Source organism: Festucalex cinctus, chromosome 7 (genome assembly GCF_051991245.1).
Source record: "Festucalex cinctus isolate MCC-2025b chromosome 7, RoL_Fcin_1.0, whole genome shotgun sequence".
In the NCBI taxonomy this organism is placed as follows: Eukaryota; Metazoa; Chordata; class Actinopteri; order Syngnathiformes; family Syngnathidae; genus Festucalex; species Festucalex cinctus.
In genome coordinates, this window is record NC_135417.1 from 10596081 (window position 1) to 10614251 (window position 18171).

The 18171-nt window shown below is 38.0% G+C and overlaps 1 protein-coding gene across 1 annotated transcript in view; it reads right to left on the reverse strand.

Annotated features, from left to right (window-relative positions):
* grin2db (glutamate receptor, ionotropic, N-methyl D-aspartate 2D, b) overlaps positions 1-13839 on the reverse strand; it is a 134096-nt gene extending 120257 nt beyond the window's left edge. Inside the window, exon 1 of the mRNA XM_077528069.1 lies at positions 13430-13839. The gene's annotated coding sequence lies outside the window, so the exon portion shown is untranslated. The remainder of the gene's footprint in view (positions 1-13429) is intronic.
* Positions 13840-18171: the final 4332 nt, after the last annotated feature.

The window sequence follows — 18171 nt, forward strand, 5'->3', positions numbered from 1 at the left end:
AATGTTGCGCACGAGTAATACACACTTAAAAAAAAATAAAAAACACAATACTGAAACTAACTAAACTAAGCATTTATTAAAGCACTAAAACTAATAAAAAAAACTACAGAACCACCCTGAAAAAGATTTAAAACTAACTAAATTTAAAAAAAAAAAAACTTAAACTAATCTAAATATATAACTAAAATATATATAACTAAATATGAAAAAGCACAAATAAATTATTTGTATGATTTTTAGGACTAAACACAATTTCTCTTCATACCATTATGTGGCCCTTGCGTCCTTCTGATTTTCTGTATGTGGCCCTCAAATGAAAAAGTTTGGACACCCCTGACATAGAGACTAAAATCTGATTGGACCAAAAAAAAAAATGTAACATCCACATACATACAGTCCAGCCTAGAGAATTGCTACAAAATTAAGAGAATAGACTATTGGGAAGAAGTTAATAAAAGGTTGCAAATGCAGGTCAGTGTTTGGGCCATAAGACGACTTCCGAACGGTATGCAGCAAAGTGTGTTTTGCTGCAGTAGCAGCAGGAGGCTCCGATATGCAAGAGCGAGTCCTCGACACAGTCAGGCCGGTTGAGGGAACGCAAAGTGGCGCCGCCTCCGCTGCATTAACATCACCTCGTCATCTTTTTGACTTTCTTTGCCGTCGCCATTACATTTTGGCTTTCTCATCATTAGCGCGCCGCTGCTCAAGTTTGTCACCTGCCTCCACATCTCGCTCTTGATCGCTCGTGTTCCTTCACCGGCCTCCCTCCAGAGAAGCGCTAAGGAAGATGTACCGTCTTCATTATATGGAAACGTTCCCCACGGTACATTATCACAGATCGTGACCCCGAATCATGACGCTATATTTTCCCACTTTGCGCATCACACATCCCGCAAATAGTGTAGTAGACGAGAGACGCGAGTCGTCCCCGGAGTCGCACGCAGTCAGCTGCGCCGTTAAATCTCACGTGGGGATCTTGAGCCGCGTGTCGGTGGGCTCGGTAGAAAGTAGAAAGAGATGAGAGAGGAGGAAGTCAAGTACGACGACTAATTGCGAGGGAAAGACAACCTACAGCCAGCAGCAAGTCAGTCCGAGCGAAGTCATTCATCAAAACAATTTCTATCAAATATATATATATATATATATATATATATATATATATATATATATATATAAAAGTTAATAAAAAATTTAAAAAAAGTATGTTCGCCACAAGAAAATGTACTATTAAAAATTTAAGATTTTTTTGTGTGTACATTAAGTAAATATAAGAACAGAAATAAAATAATTATGGAAAAAGAACATAAAATTTAATGTCTAGATATAAGTAATAAATCTTAGATGCATTCTATAAACACAATAAAAACAATTGAAAATTACAATGCATTTAAAATTCATTTTAAAAATAAGAACTAAAATAATACTAATGTAATTTGCCATTTAAAGATGTAATTTATCTAAGGAATATAAAATATAATGTAAAATTATATATATATATATATATATATATATATATATATATATATATATATATATTAAACAAAAAATTTAATGTTTAAAAATATTTAAAAATTAAAAGAACCATAAATAAAAACAAATAATTAAAAATCTTCATATATATATATATATATATATATATATATATATATATATATATATATATATATATTAAACAAAAAATTTAATGTTTAAAAATATTTAAAAATTAAAAGAACCATAAATAAAAACAAATAATTAAAAATCTTCATATATATATATATATATATATATATATATATGTGATTGAATGTGTTTAAAAATAGATTTAAAAATTAAAAGCACCATAAATAATTAAGTGATAATGTGCATGTACTACAAACATGTAAAACCGCTTGATAATCACACAATGTTTTTGTGGTTCATTAAAATCCCATACAGTATATATTGCATGTGAAAGCTGTGAACTCACTATAGGATCGCAATTTCATGTGCGCTGTTCAATCATTTGTTACGCAGTGAACAGTTTCCTACTGTAATTTTTTTGCATGATGGTCCACTTGAGTGTGCGCGTCGTAGTCGGTATGTACGTACCATATCCATATACACGATGCTATAATTTCCTGACCATCCTAATGGCATCTGGCCTAACCACCCTGATGAACGAGCCTCTCCTCCTAATCAATGCAGGCTCCCCATTCAGGAGACGCACAATAGTGCCTTGTTTGTCTGATTGTGTGTGCGTGCGTACGTGCGTGCGCACGTGCACATTTCTTCTAATGTCCGCACTCTTCATCCCGCAATTATGCCGCATTGCTTTTGTGTCGGATAAGAATCAACACGCAATATTGATCTTGTAATTGTGTAATTGCCGCGTGCCTGTGGATGTGTGAATCCAAAAAAGTTGCAGTGTCGATATAGGATGTGGACTTGTACACTTCGTGAATGGAAGATTTAGCAATACGTTTATTATTATTATTATTATTGTGGTTTGCAGTGGTCTTCAACTTTTAACCCCTGATTCTCAACTCAACTTTATTTATAAAATATTCGATAGTGACAGCACTAGATGGAAGTGGCCAAAACAAAATCAGTGCTACTTGGGGGTGCCACATATTTTTAAGGTATTGTTTGTCCGGCATATTACGCAAAAAAAAACAAAAAAAAGGCCTACTCATCAGTGTCAATACCAGGTGCAAACCACAATTAGGCCATATCTGCCATCTAGTGGTGAATGTTGATATTACAACTTAAAAAGGGGGAACATTTAACTCTTAAAAAAAAATTCTACAAAAAACTGTGGTAAATCTCCAACGTACATTGTTCATGAAAAACAAGGGAGCACCTCCCAATAAAAAAATAAAATAAAATAAAATAAAATAAAAAGCTACCATTGTTTTAATAAATATTGGAAAAATACATTTTTTAAAATCCATGAATGGTGCCAAGTAATGAGTATTTAGAGGGACGCTGTAGTAAACATGTTTATAATTATGTTTTTCCCCAAAAATGTATTTGATGGTGTTTGACTTTGACCACCAGTTGCCCGTCCGTGCTCAAAACTTCAACAGCAGAACTAAACTCAACAAAAAACAACTTCTGTAAAGCTTTATCTCAATTATAATAATCAATTTCTCTTTTTTTTTTTTTTTACAGCCAATAATCCAAAAGTCACAAACACACAAAACTCCCTCCCAGGCGATATAATGGCTCCGAAAATGAATGTGCTCCGAGTATACTGTAAAAATCCATTAAAGGAACGATTGCTTCAAAATCTACCACATAACGTCACAACATAAAATGGAACACACAATATTGTGTTCATACATCTTTGGCAGCGTCATTCAAAAGTGAGCGCTCGTTGCACCGCCGCGCGTTATTCGATTGTGTTGTGCTCCAACAGCAAACAAGGTGCTGCCCTCATTACAGTGTCAGCAATCCACTTACGAGCCCACTCGACCACGCAAATGACTGGAAATCCTCCCGCGTGCCAGCGTGGGCTCCAATTTGTAACGTCAGCCCGGGATTACTTTGAACGGGACTTTTATCAGGCGGCGGGCAGAGTGTAAAAACTCCGAGGCAATTAGGAAAGCGAATATGGATTAGCGTGGGACTACGTGCACGCGAGGTCCCGATGGAATAAAAGTTGGACGCTGCTGCTCTCGCACGATAATGACTGTCAACGCAAATGGATGGGCTGCTTGCTATGCGCGCGAGCTGCACCGCAACTCTCCCAGACCGGAGCTGTTTTTTTGTGTTTACACTGATGCGTTTTCATTTCCTCAGCAGCTGATCCCTTGGCTGCTACTCTGGCTGATAAAGAATTGCGCTGCAGCTAACGAAAAAGTACGGAGCCCCTCTGGTGTCAGGGTCTGAATTTTTATTCTTTTTTGCTAATCTGTACCCACAGTTTAGTAATCTTTACCCACAATTTAGCAACCTGTTCCCACAATTTAGTAATCTGTACCCGCAGTTTAGTAAACTGTACCCACAGTTTAGTAATCTGTACCCACAGTTTAGTAATCTGTACCCACAGTTTAACAATCTGTACCCACAGTTTAACAATCTGTACCCACAGTTTAACAATCTGTACCCACAGTTTAGTAAACTGTACCCACAGTTTAGTAATCTGTACCCACAGTTTAGTTATCTGTACCCACAGTTTAACAATCTGTACCCACAGTTTAACAATCTGTACCCACAGTTTAACAATCTGTACCCACAGTTTAGTAATCTGTACCCACCGTTTAGTAAACTGTACCCACAGTTTAATAATCTGTACCCACAGTTTAGTAATCTGTACCCACAGTTTAGTAATCTGTACCCACAGTTTAACAATCTGTACCCACCGTTTAGTAATCTGTACCCACCGTTTAGTAAACTGTACCCACCGTTTAACAATCTGTACCCACAGTTTAGTAATCTGTATCCACAGATTCCACAGTTTAGTAAACTGTACCCACAGTTTCTTTAGCCAAGTATGGCGTATTAATTGCGGAGCACAACAAAACACGTCTGCATTTCACCAGCCTTCAGGCTAAACACGGAAGTAAAAGAAAGAAAGAAGTGTTCGAGTGCCTCACAGTGGCACAAGCGCAACATTACACATTAACTGAATACATAAGTCTACAGTTTAAGATGAAAAGAAGCAGCCGTAAACTGTACCCAGAGTTTACTAAACTGTGGGTACAGATTGCTAAACTATGGGTACATATTAGCAAAGAAAAAAAAAAATTCAAACCCTGACACTAGAGGGGCTCCGTAAAAAAAAATACTAAAAATAAATAAATAAATAAATAAATAAATAAATAAATAAATAAAATAAAAAAATAAAAATAAAAAAAAAGTCTTCGTGCTCCCGCCTCACACAAACTTGTAACAATTTCAAGTTCAACACAATAAGCAAAAGAGAAATGAAGGAACGCAAACGAGCGCTTTTAAACGCCGTAATCAGCAAAGCAAATAAAACTTCCCCAATTTTAATTGCTGCACCAGCGCTATTAATTAAATAACGGGAGCCAGCATGAGAGGAATATATTAGAAGAGCGCGTTTGGATTGCTGTAAACAACGATTGCCAAACTTGGATGGCGTTTTAATTTTCAAACGGTTTAATTTCTCAACGGGCAAAGGGGCTTGCAAGCATGTTTATTGTGTCGGTGTTAATTAGAGACGCAACGATAAGCGCGATATCGTGATATTAACACTGCTACAATATCGTCGTCGTCATGTTCACAATACTTAAATGCAGCACATCTGTTAAAAATGTCAGGTTGATTTCCATTTGTGCAATTGTAGCACCCTCTGGTGGCTAGTTTTTTTTTAGTGCAATTTAATTTTCATTCGGGATGTTTTGGCCCTTCTATGTTTAAAATCTACGCTAATTGTTAGATGAAGGGGAGCATAATATGCCTGTGAAGCAAGTCAATATGTGGAGGAACTCAATGTGTGCGTGCATTAACAACATAATAATAATAATAATAATAATAACATAACATTGATGTTATGTACAAAAGCACAATATTGTGCTTTTTTTTTAGTATGAGCTATATATTGTGACCTTTTTTAAATATCGTGATAATTATCGTATCGTGACATTTGGATATCGTTACATCCCTAGTATTAATACATGTTGCATTTTTTGTAAGGTCAGGTTTTTAGACGCTATACACAAATAGAACTATATTTATTTATTTATATAAGCATGCTTTCTAATATCACCGTCTGAATCGTAATGCACAACACGATGTTTGCGTGACTTTCAGCAAAACTGCTGCAGGATTCTAAAATGTGACATTTAATACATTGATGGCCTTTAACAAAACAATAATGACAAAACAACATTATAATAATGTCAACAGGCCAACTTCTCATTAAACTCTTGCTGCTCGTTTCACTAAATCAAACATGAACTCTCTGCGGTTGCTATACCTCGGTTGGTTGTTTACGTTAAGTCACTTGCTTTAAAAAAATAAAAAATAAAAAAATTTTAAAAAAAGAACATCATGGTGGGTTGACCTTGCAGTTTTTACATAATATTGGAACATTTCTAAATGTCATACAAGTGTAAAAGTACAATAAAACTCAAACTATTCACCTTTAGAATGTCAACAATGCTTCACTGAAAATTAATCTCTTAAAAAACACCACACAACTCTTGGTGTTTCTAATTTATTTTATTGCAGTGATGTAGAAAATATTGCAAGAACAAAGAGTGAATCTGATTCTCATGAGAGACAACCTGATGCACGATTTGATTTTTTGCACACGTGCACTTTGGTCTTCTCTGAAAATTGTGTTTGATTTCCGTAATTGTTGACTGTACTCGTACTTGTTTATTTTTCCTCTGTGTCTTACTGGTCACAAACAAGTCGCCGCAGATCAACTTTTTAAGTCATTAGCTGAAATTCTGCTGAATTCCCCGAAGCGTCCGTCCTGGAATGGAGCCGTGTCTCACCTGCTGGCGGTCCTATTAGAGAGCCATCAGAGGCCCGCCGAAACAAACGGGACACTTTGACCCCCCCCCCCCCCCCCCCCCCCCCCCCCAAACCCACCAGCACCCTCAACACCACCAACTAACCACAAGTCCCGAACAACAGAATATTTGGAAAAGAAAAAAGGAACAAAGTTTAATTCCCAAATCATCTTTCCCCATCGAAATCAATGGAAATGTCATTAATCCGTTCCAGCCTTTCAAAAAAATATTTTTTTTCATGAGAAAAATAGCACTCTACATTATTGTACTTTGTAAAAACATATATTCATGTTATAAATAAATCGAATTAAAATAATTTAATCAAAAATGAATAATAATAATCATAATCATGAGTTTCCTTGTTTTATCTTAAATTTGAAATATTAAAAAAAAAAAAGCATTTTCTTTTTTCACTTGTCAAATTAAAAAACAAATCACAAAATAATTAGTCACTAATTGCTTGATTTCTATAGTTTTTTTTTATTGCACCTGCAGATGGAAAGAGCAAACGATATACAGATTAGCCGACCGTGTGAGTCTCTTTCCCTTCCTAAAATCCGCTTTCAGCTTCTTCTTTCCATCCTGCTTTCCAACATTCCATCCCCACGTATGCACCAGAAAGCTGGCCGAGGTGTGCGTTTGCGTGTTTGCACAAGGACTGGGTGGGGGGGTGCGATAACGTGGAGGACGACGGCGCGTTCGATGACCTTAGTGCCAAAACGATGCCTCGTGTTCTGCATGCATGTCCTTGTTGTTGCAACACCATCACAGCTGCAAGCCCCCACACCACAAAGCACCATAAACAAAACAAAAACACATTGGTTTTCTGAACCACTTTTCGGCAACTGCGGTTTTCCCCAGCTATATTGCAGATTTTTAATACTACTTCCAAAAATGTACCACAGACACATGCAAATTTTACATTTTGTTTTAATACCTGTGCAAGTCTGAATTTAGAATCACGCAACTTTACTGTAGTACCATGTTTCGCCACAACACGTGAGGCAGCAATGAGCTCTACTGAAGAGATACAACGTCAATAACAGCATGAAGAAGTGGCAGAGTAAGTCCCTTACAAGAATACATTCAAGTAGTGTTCGTTTTCACAGTTGATGCTCCTTGTGCTAATTTTTGTTAGCCTGTTTATAGATTTTCACACTGTATGTTAGCTTTAAGCTAAGTGGACTTGCTAGAGATGAAATTTTATGGATCATTTTGAACCCTCTTTTGTTTATGTGTCAGTTCTACTGTAAACTTCAATTGGGACTGATTACAGTTAGCGACCCCGAGTGCTCCAATCAGGAAATAACGTTTTAAAAGAACCACAAAATATACAAATGTGCTCGAATGGCTTTACCGATACGTTCCAACGACTTTGCAGATTGTTCGAACGGTTAAAACTATTTACTCACCATTACTGATTAATTCCCTTTGAACGTATTGGTAAAGTTGTTCAAACCGTATTGATAAGTTCGTCGAAGATATTTGTAAAGTTGTTTGCACGTATTGGAAAAGTCGTTAAAATGTATTGATTAGGTCGTTGGTATATATTGGTATATTGGTAAACGTATAACAGGGGCAAGTGAGTTGTAAGCACTTTTTTTTTAGATTTTTTTCCTCCCTCAGAAGGATTAATAGAAAACTGCCTCCATGGCCTCGTTCACTGTCATAATAAGAAACAAAAAGACGTCCTATAAATGGAAATATTATCATAAAAGTGTCTGGTGCGCTGGCACTTAACATGAACATCAGACAGGTGCTGTCATGCGTTTTCGACTCTGCGTCATCAAGTGAGTCCTCGCCTACTTATGCATGCCGTCTCCGCCCGTGATGTACAATCACATGTATTGCGTGTGCGTGCGTGCGTGCGTGCGTGTGCGTGTGCGTGTATGTGGGCATTAATCATAGGAGCAGAGCAGGAGGCTGGCGGCTGTGCTCTCCATCTGTCTCTGTCTACAGCGCTGAGGTTTTTTTTTTTTTTTTTTTTTTACACTGGCGACCAGGTGAGGAAAAAGTCAGCCCTCACGCTTTGCTATTATGGGATGTGCAGGCAAATAAATGATCAAAATGCGGCGCTATTAAAGGGCAGCGCTGCGGCCAACGTGTGCAGAGAGGATGGGGAGGGGAGGCAGGGATGGGGGGGGGGGGGAAGGGGGGGTGCTTGGTAAAGGTTTTTGCTTGCCATGAATTAATCCAAACTTCTCCGTGGAGCCTCCAGTGAGGATGTGTGGGATAAAAGGTGGTAAATGATGCGATTGTGATGTCCCTGAAAAATTATTGCTACCCTGAAACCCTAACGCGTTTAAAAACGCTATTTTGAAACCCTAACCAGAGTTTGAAATCCTACTTTGAAGTCCTAACCCTAGTTTTTAAATCCCAACTTTGAAGCTCTTGAGTTTGAAGCCCTGCTTTGAAACCCTAACCAGAATTAAAAACCCTGCTTTTAATCAATCCTAACTTTCATTTATTACTCTAATTTGACACCTTAAACCCTAGTTGAATGCACAAATTTGAAACCCCAATGCTATTTAACTCATTCAACCCCAAAAACATTTAAATGTGTTTTTTTTAATACTTTGTCCTTTTTTTATATGCAAGGTTTTTTTTTTTTTTATTCTAGAGTATACAGAAGGCTTTGATACAGCTTCTGACATGAAGAGGTGGCTTAAATAAATGGTAATTATTATGGGTCAGCAGGTGGCAGCAGAGTACAAGAGATCAGCCAGGGCCATGTTGCAACAAGCTCTTTTTGCCAATGTTTTCACCGGGAATGTGAAAATCGATGAAACTTCGCTATATTCTAATGCTGATTGCTGCAAAACGGATGAAAGATGAAAGAACAGACTCTAATCTTTCTTTTGGGAGGTTCCATGTTTTTTTTAGCAATAGAACAGAATATTCTGTGGACCTCTCAAAATCAGTCAAAATCCAGTAAAACTGCTGGGAGCGAAGGGGGTTGCTTCAGTGAAAATGGCTGGGAGTGAATGAATACAAATTGAAGCCTAACTATACAGGGAGTCATCGAGTTTCGACTTTACGACGCCCGTGACGCTTCCGTTTTTTCATTAATTCCCACAGTAATCACACAATCTTAAAGCTATTTAAAGTTGTGTTGCTGTTACCGCCACAACGGACGTCTATCTAGCAAGTCGGCCCGCCATCAGTCGCGTCACATTTCCGTGTTTAAGCTTGAATTAGCTCCGCTCTGTCGTCCGTCAGCAATGAACGTCCGTGCGGAAATACGAAATATTGGTTCCGTCTTTTCCTTGTCGTACAAATATGTTTTTGTTTTTTTAAATTACTGTACAAAATAGTTTCACGTAAATATTGACTTTACCAGTGAAATCCGACAAGTCGAAATTCAGGTTACATCGCCAGCGTAGGAACGGAACTCCGTAACTCGAGGACACCGTGTACTTACAAACCGTAATTGGAAACTACTTTGAAACCTGAGGTCACACATGCTGACGGTAATCCACTCCAGTCCACTTCACAGTTTGAAATTGTGACCCTACTTTAAAACCCTAACCAGACTGGTCCCTAACCCTGAGAATACCCTTGTATATCCTCGCCCACTCCTGAAGATTAATCTGTGCGGGAGCTGCAAGACTTCAATCCCTCTCACTTTCTTGACAGCGTATAGCAAAGCTGGGAAAGTCCCTGGTCAGCTGACTACTGGATCTAAAGTAAATCCAGACTAGAAAAGAACTTGAAAGCTTGGGGCTGCATAGATATATTATTGTCCCAAAAAAAAAAAAATATTGGTTTGACTTCCTCTTTAAAGAACGATGCTATTCCTTAGCCTGTCTATGTTGTATCCCATTATGTGCTAGCATCAAGCTAATGGACTTTAAAGCAAAGTTATGTGGTTGTTTTAAAAATATATATATTTGGTTTTATGCTTAGTTGGAGAGTTAACATTAAGTAGCAACAAACAAGTTGATGCCTCTTTATTGAAGGATGTCGTGTTTTTTTTTCAATTTTAGCTTTCAAGTCAAAGACAAAAAAAATTGACCAAATGATGGCACGTACCACTGTTTGCTTTTCTGTGATTTCCTCCTGAGGGATTTTTTTTCCAAATCAGAACAAACTGTAAGTCAATTAGTGCTGGCCAGGGTGCTTTTGTGACATAAATTCTCCCGTTCACGTTTGCTGCCTCACTGATGCATGAAGCAACAAGGAAAACATTCATTAACACAATCCCTGTTTATGGGCTGGCTAATTAAACAGAAAACGTGAGGCTTATTTGGAAGCTTTATTTGCTTTATGCGCTGTTGTCATTGACGCGAGGTCGGCGCGCAAACGTTGTCCTCGGCCAACCTATTGTTGTCGTGATGCGTCTTGTAACCTTCAGACGCTTGTTTGTCTTGCTTTGGGATATTCTCAAAGTCGTGTTGATGTTTGGCTTTTGTCCTGTTTTTTTTTTTTTATTGGGGGGGGGCATCCGTTTGGTTTCCTTTCTTGAAATCGGGTGATGTTTGATGTTACCTTTATGGCCTATGGTGCATTAATGTGTGTGGCATGTGTGCGCTCAACAGGTCAAGGTTTTAAAGTAGGGTTTTAAGGGAAGGTCACGGTTTTAAAGCAGGGATTGAAACTAGGGTTGGGGTTTTAAAGTTGGGTTTTCAAGCGGGGTTGGAGTTTCAAAGTATGGCTTGGCTTCAAAGTTGAGCTAAAATTTCAAAAAAGGGTTTTAAAGTTGGATTAGGGTTTCAGAGTAAGATGATAAAGTAGGGTTTCAGATTAGTGTCAGGATGTCAAAGTTGGCTTTCAACTCATTCAAACCCAAAAACGTGTAAATACGTTTTTTAATACTTTGTCCTTCCCTACCAAAAACGGATTTATCCGTTTTATTTTTGGGGGTTTTTTTGTTGTTTTTTTATGCTAGAGCACACAGAAGACTTCGATGCAGCTTCTGACCTGAAGAGGTCGCTTAAAGCAATGGTAGTTATTACAACAACAACAACAAAATGCTAGCCGGTGGCAGCTGAGTATAAGAGATCAGCCAGGGCCATGTTGCAACAAGCCGTTTTTGCCAGTGTTTTCAAAAGGTTTGTGAATCATGATGAAACTTAGCTACACTCTAATGCTAATTGGTGCAAAACGGAAACAGATACAAATATACATTTTTTTCCTAATGAAATAAGAGACTAATCTTTTGTTTGGTAGGTTCAATTTTTTGTTGCAATAGAACAATATTCACAATAATCCACTTGCTTCAGTGAAAATAGCTGGGAGTGAATGAGTTCAAGGATTAGAGTTTTAATGTTGGGTTTCAAAGTACTGCTCAAAAGTGGGGTTAAGGACTAGGAGACAATCACATTTATTGCACTGCCTTACCTTCTGAACAGCATTTACCTATTCACAAGAAAGAATGAGAAACGGCATTTAAATAGCAAAACCCTGGCCAATTATTATTTTGAATAGGCTTAATATCGTCCGATTAATCTGTCTCACCACAGTCATCTGCAATAGCTGTAAACCAACAACTGGCAACCATAAAAAAATAAATAAATACAAATCAGGTTGTGCCTTTGAGAGGGGCCGCAGCAGGTTTCCTTTATGAAATGATTGTTAGTGTGAAGCTTCCATGCTGATCGCACGTGTAAGCAAGCGTAGCCGCAACCGCAGCATCTGCAAGCGTGAATTTGTTTTCACAGCCAGATCCTCGCACGTGGCAAGGTCAATGTAATCTGTGAGGATCCGTGGACAAACTGCCAGCATGTGGAATAAAGATGCACGCGGTGGTTAATCCCTACAGTTCTGCTACAATGTGTGTGCGTCCGCATGTGTGCGTGACCTTGGAGGAAAGGGAGCTCTCGGCTCCTCATTAACATGGATGAAGCACGGCCACGGGGCAGATACACCTCAGCCCGGTTTCCTGCAAACTAATTGCGAGGGAAGAACACACCTAACATCAGCCAACGACGAGGCGCTCTAAGGTGCAGCTGTGCAAGTGTGCATGCGCAAAAAAACGCCGGCATCTCGTTTTCATTCATTACGGCGTGATCAGCTGGAGACGAGGGTGTGTACCGTGTGTGCGCAATTAACAACAGGCCTCACACAAGAGCTGTAACTAAAAGCGATCAGGAAGGAAACAATGTCCTCATCATGATGAGGATGCAATATCATGTTTACAAACCAAAAAACTTATTTTATCATAATAAACATCAAGAATCATGTCCAAAGACATATATTGTAAAATGAGCCTTCAGTTGTAACTTAATGTAGGTGCAAAAGGCAGGACTTAAGATAATTTGACATTAAATATCCTCCAGCTAAAAAAATAAAAATAAAATAAATAAATAAATATATCAATAAATAAGTAAATAAATAAAAAACAAAGGCTGAGCTAAAATATTTCCTGTTTTCATTCTTCACCTTTCAAATTTGCACATCAAACAAAATAGTGTGCCGCACATCTAGTGGTCGACAGTAGAACTACGCTCAAAGTAAACTAAAGGCCTAACAGATTTTATTGCATTTCAAAGTCAAGCTATTTAAGTACAGTAACTATATTGTACTGTATTTTTATTAGGCCGCCACCTATAAGGATTTTTTTTTTTTTTTTTTTTTAGGCTGATGACAATTCCCAGAAATGGCAGAATAAAATTCATATGACCTATTAGTTGACTGAATATTTATTTTAAAATCCTATAAATAAAATAATTTTTCCATTCAAAATCATTGCACATACTGTATATACATTGTTAATAATAGAAAAAAAAAAAAAAAAGTATCAACATTCAAGTGGCCATTCCCACCTATGTCCAACATTCAACCAAACATTAAAAGATGAGCTTTCCACGTCTGATTTAAAAGACAAAAGGAAAAGAGCAGGTCACGTTATTGTTGTTTTTTTCTGTAATAAATCCCCCAGATATGAATGAACGCAATCAGTGCATTCCGAGTGGCTTTTCTGAAACTAGATTGTTGGCAGATGCTTATATTACATTTCATCTACAAAGGTTAGGACTTACTTTTTGAACACCTGGAGTCTTACATCCGTTTTCCGAACCGCTTCTCCTTACTCCAGACCACTCATTCCGAAATGCGTCCAAAATAGCAGCACGGCTTGGACAGTCTCCTCGCTGAAGTTCCCCCGCTCCGGTGCTGCGAAGTCCATCCATTTTCTCCACCAGCTATTGTGACTGGTGTACTGGTTTTGTCAAAAGTCCAACTTTTCAGCAGAGCAAACTTTGGGTGTTGCTGTGAAGCGCGCGAGCCGACAGTAGGCTTTGTCGAAGCGGCCACAGGTAAGCGCCGGCCACACGGCGACGTTGAGCTGCACTTCTAGACACTTTTGGCCTTAAAACATTCCTGGCAGAAAAGACGCGTTTGTCTTTGGTTCCACCTGCCCGAGGCAAACATATTAGCTAAAAGGCTAGTAGGCTACACTCTTGTTCGTCTCTTTTTTTGAGTTGTCTGTAAGCTGCGGTGGCGCATTGCTGCCCCCTAGCGGTCAAGCAGATTAACACATGACTGTCCGATATTGACTTTAAATGCAGCTGGATCGTGATATATTGTCAAACGATATTTTGTCCCGGCCCTAATTATCTTTGTCTTATGTTGCATGATATATATATATATATATATATATATATATTTATTTATTTATTTATTTATTTATTTAAATGGCAAAACATTCTGCCGATATTTGCCAATTTTAAAAGCGACAATTTCATCTGATTAAATCGGTGAGCTAATTGGTCAGGCCACAGGCCGAACATTTGACTACAAGATTTTGTCCTTAGTATTTGTTCAACTTAGAGACATAATTTGGCAGAAATCAGATACATTTTTTGGCCTATTTTCTGGGAGGGAATGTTTGAATGCCATTGCCTTACATGTTGCAAGATATTATGTAAAGAAAAAAATAAATAAATAAAATGGCCGATTTAAAACATGCTAAATCAGCCAATCAAATGTCCTCCTCCAGGACACTGCCTCTAAACAAGCGTGCCCACAATCAGAGTATTCTTTCTGTCACTACATCAAATTGTAGCGTGTGCACAGGACGAGTGCATAAATACGCTTCAATACTTGACCCGAGTCTCCCCCGAGTCGACTTCTTCGAGGAGCCCATAAAAATAAATCTAACAGTTTGTCAGAGATCCGCGCTCGCACGGCCGTAAAAACAACAGGCGGCGCGTGACATTCAATAGATTAGACAAAAAAAAAAAAAAAAAGATCCAGCGTGCGCGAGGAGGGATCGGCAAAATTTGCCGGAGCTTTCAGGAACGTTTGGAGCGTTTAGGCCCGCGTCTTATTTTCCGCATACGCGACTCGGTCGTCTCGCTGGATTTGAAAACAACCTGCAAAGTGACGCTGCGGTTTTGCATTTTCTTGCTTGTCAGCACTTTTAAGTTACGGATAAGTTTTAATCCATTCCAAACACAAGTCTATATTTTGCGCATTGCTAATGATGGTTACAAAGTGACAAAAAATGTTAACGTTATTCCGAAAAAGCTTATTGTAGAGAATGTGAGTGTATGGCACTTTTCTTTTTCTTTTTTTTTTTCTTCCGAAGGTTTTTAGTGATGTTGAGCAAAGTTTCTACTAGGGAGAAGACTAATTGGGCTAATTAGCAGCAAAGCAAGACTCGCCTGGCCAGTCTTGGATGTTGGAAGAATGAAGGAGAAGAAAAAGTCTCCAGTAAGTGAGTGGGGCCACGTTTTGATGTGCTGCTACTGCTTCAAGTCACCTTTGACACGTGGACGCCTCAAACGCAACTTCGGCAAAGCTTTCATGGTGGAGAGTTTCTTCTAATTTGATGTGAAGCTACCGTTCCACTCTCCAAACTGCATTTGTATCCCGGCCTGATGTGATGACACTGGCGGGGGGAAAAAAATGGTAAGTAATCCATGCATAATTACTCCCAAAGATGGACTCCACGTGTACTTTATAACACGTTGCATCAATATCAATTCGTTTATGATCAAATTGACGTTGCTCCAGATTATTTTAAGCAGTTTTATCTTGGTCGCGTCACGGACATGCGACTCTCAATAGCATGGCTAACAAGCTGGCTATTTCACAATATCCACGCTCGCAAGCGTTACAGCAAACAAGCTAGCTACTTCGCAATACCGGCGCTCGCTAGCGTCTTAGCTAACAAGCTAGCATTTCGACTAGCTTGGTAATACAGCTTGATTGTGGACTAACTCAACCCTTTGGAGTACGTTACTACCATAAAATTACTACTAGTAACATTAGGATCAGGGTTTCGGTATAAAAAGATAACTATTTCACAATACCCGCGAGCGTTATCGGTAACGGGCTAGCTATTTCACAACATCCAGGCCCGCTCGCGTCACAGCAAACAAGCTAGCTACTTCGCAATACCGGCGCTCGCTAGCGTCATAGCTAACAAGCTAGCATTTTGGCTAGCTTAGTAATACAGCTTGATAATGGTCTAATTTAACCTTTTGGAGTCAGTTATCATCATAAAATGACTAATAGTAACATTAGCATCAGGGTTTCAAAGCAGTCACCGTTTAGAACTCAAATTCACCTGCCAAATTTGTGACCTCAGTTTTCAAAGGAGGGTTTCACTCTACGGTTATGGCTTCAAAATTAGGATTTTAAACTCTAGTTACAAGTTGAAAGGAATAAAAATCAATTAATTCTGTTTTTGGATCGGAGCTATTTGTCACTCAGCCGACACATGGAGCGCCTCGGCCACTTCATTGGGGGACACCCACGCAGGCTAATAAGATCTCGCACCAGAACTGTACGGCGAGCCCTCATTTTGTCGCGTTTCCGGCATTGATGTGTTGGCCTCCTCGTTCATCTGTTTGTTTCCTCACGGAATGTCATGGCGTCGTGATTGCCTGCCATGTTTTCCTCCCGAGGCCTCCCACATCCGCTAATGATATTGTTTGATGGATTTAGCGACCTGTGAATAGTTTGCGACGGTGCCAAACTCTTCCTGCTCCGTGCAGCCGGCAACATTTATTCAATAACGTGACAAAAAAAAAAAAAAACATTAACAAAAATATATATCACTAAAAATACATCCTAGTCACTACAACCAACCAGAAGATAGAAAACTTCTGACATCATTAATTGCCAACGCTCTGGTGCTGTGAGGACAAATCCGAAATTTGATTGGTTTATTTCATGGGACATTGTTATAACACTGTCGTTACACTATAATAGTACATCATGTTCCTACAATTGGCATTGAGTAATACAGTGCATGTTGTTTGGAAAAAATCTTATGCATCATTTCTTCTGTCAAAAATATATTTTAAAAAGTTAGTATTACACTATTATAACACTGTTATAACACCATTATGATAAATTTTCATGGATTTCACTTTTTTTTTCAGCCAAGAATTATTCAATATTATGTAATACTTTGTATGACATTATCGTAAAGCAAAACAATTTGAGTAGTCAAAATATTTTATATTATTTAAGAAGGGACAAAAATTGTGAATAATATTTGATATCATGTGACAGTTACCTCTTGGATAAAGAACAACATCACAAAGTGGAGACACATAGAAAATCTATTAAGACTTTAATTTTTTGAATGCTTTAAAATACTTTTTTTTTTTTGCAATCAATAAGTTAAAGAATAAATAAAATCATAGCAGCAAAAAAAAAGTTGTCCCGATCTCGTTTTGTGACATCCAGCTTGAAATGAACACATATCAAACGTGTAGGCTGGCAAAATGTTTCATCTTTCTGAAAAGGAAATACATCATTAGAATTATGCTGGTAAAACAACGTGGAACGAGACGTGTTGGCCGCAAGAAAAAACAAGCGGTGGAAGTCACAGGAGGTAGCATCTTACTCTCCCGCCAGTTTCATTTCTATTTATATTGTTTTTTTTGTTTGTTTGTTTGTTTGTTTTTCTGTTTTTACACGCAGCAAGAAACGCTTGTGGTTGTCTATGATTGTCATAACCAGCCACGCAAATACAGCTGCATTGTTCAAGTTGTACAACGAGCGAAAATGAACACAGAGAACTGCGTCAAATTTGAACACAATTCTACTGCTGATCATGTCACAGCTCTACATGGTCACATTTGCAGTCAAATAAAAAAATAAAATCCCCAAACTTAACGTCACAGCACATTTGTCGGTAGCTGTCATATTGCACTCAGCGCAGTATTGTTTCTAGAGCAGTGGTTCGCAAACTTTAGAAAAGGACGTAGCCGTCCAAGTCATGATCAATCGTAAAATCAAGTGGGTCTAAGTTTTCATCAAAATGAAAACTGATGCTTTAGTTCTTCGTTTTCTTATTGTGTATGTTGACAATACACTTCAATGACTGTACGTATTTAAAAAAAAAAAAACAGCTTACGGTAAATAATGTTCTGATTAAAAATAAATGTTTAAAAAAAAAAAAAAACTACCACGAAACTGAATTGAAAAGCGTTTTCTTTTTTTTTTTTTTTTTTTTTTTTAATGGCGGTAAACTGTTGAAATTTTTGCAAGGATTAAAATAAGTTGCCTATACTTGAGAAAAATAAATGAATAAAACATAAAACAAAATAAATTTATATTTTTCAAGAACAAAGGCACATTTTATCAGGATACAAGTCGTAATATTATGATAGAAAAGCCAAACTTTACCGGACTATATTTTCGGGGAAAAATGTCACTAGCCTATTAGCACAACTGCCTACGTCATTCTTAACTTATTGTTACAATATAAAAAAAAAAAAAAAAAAAATCTGCTTGCTAAAAAATGGTGTTCTTTCTTTAG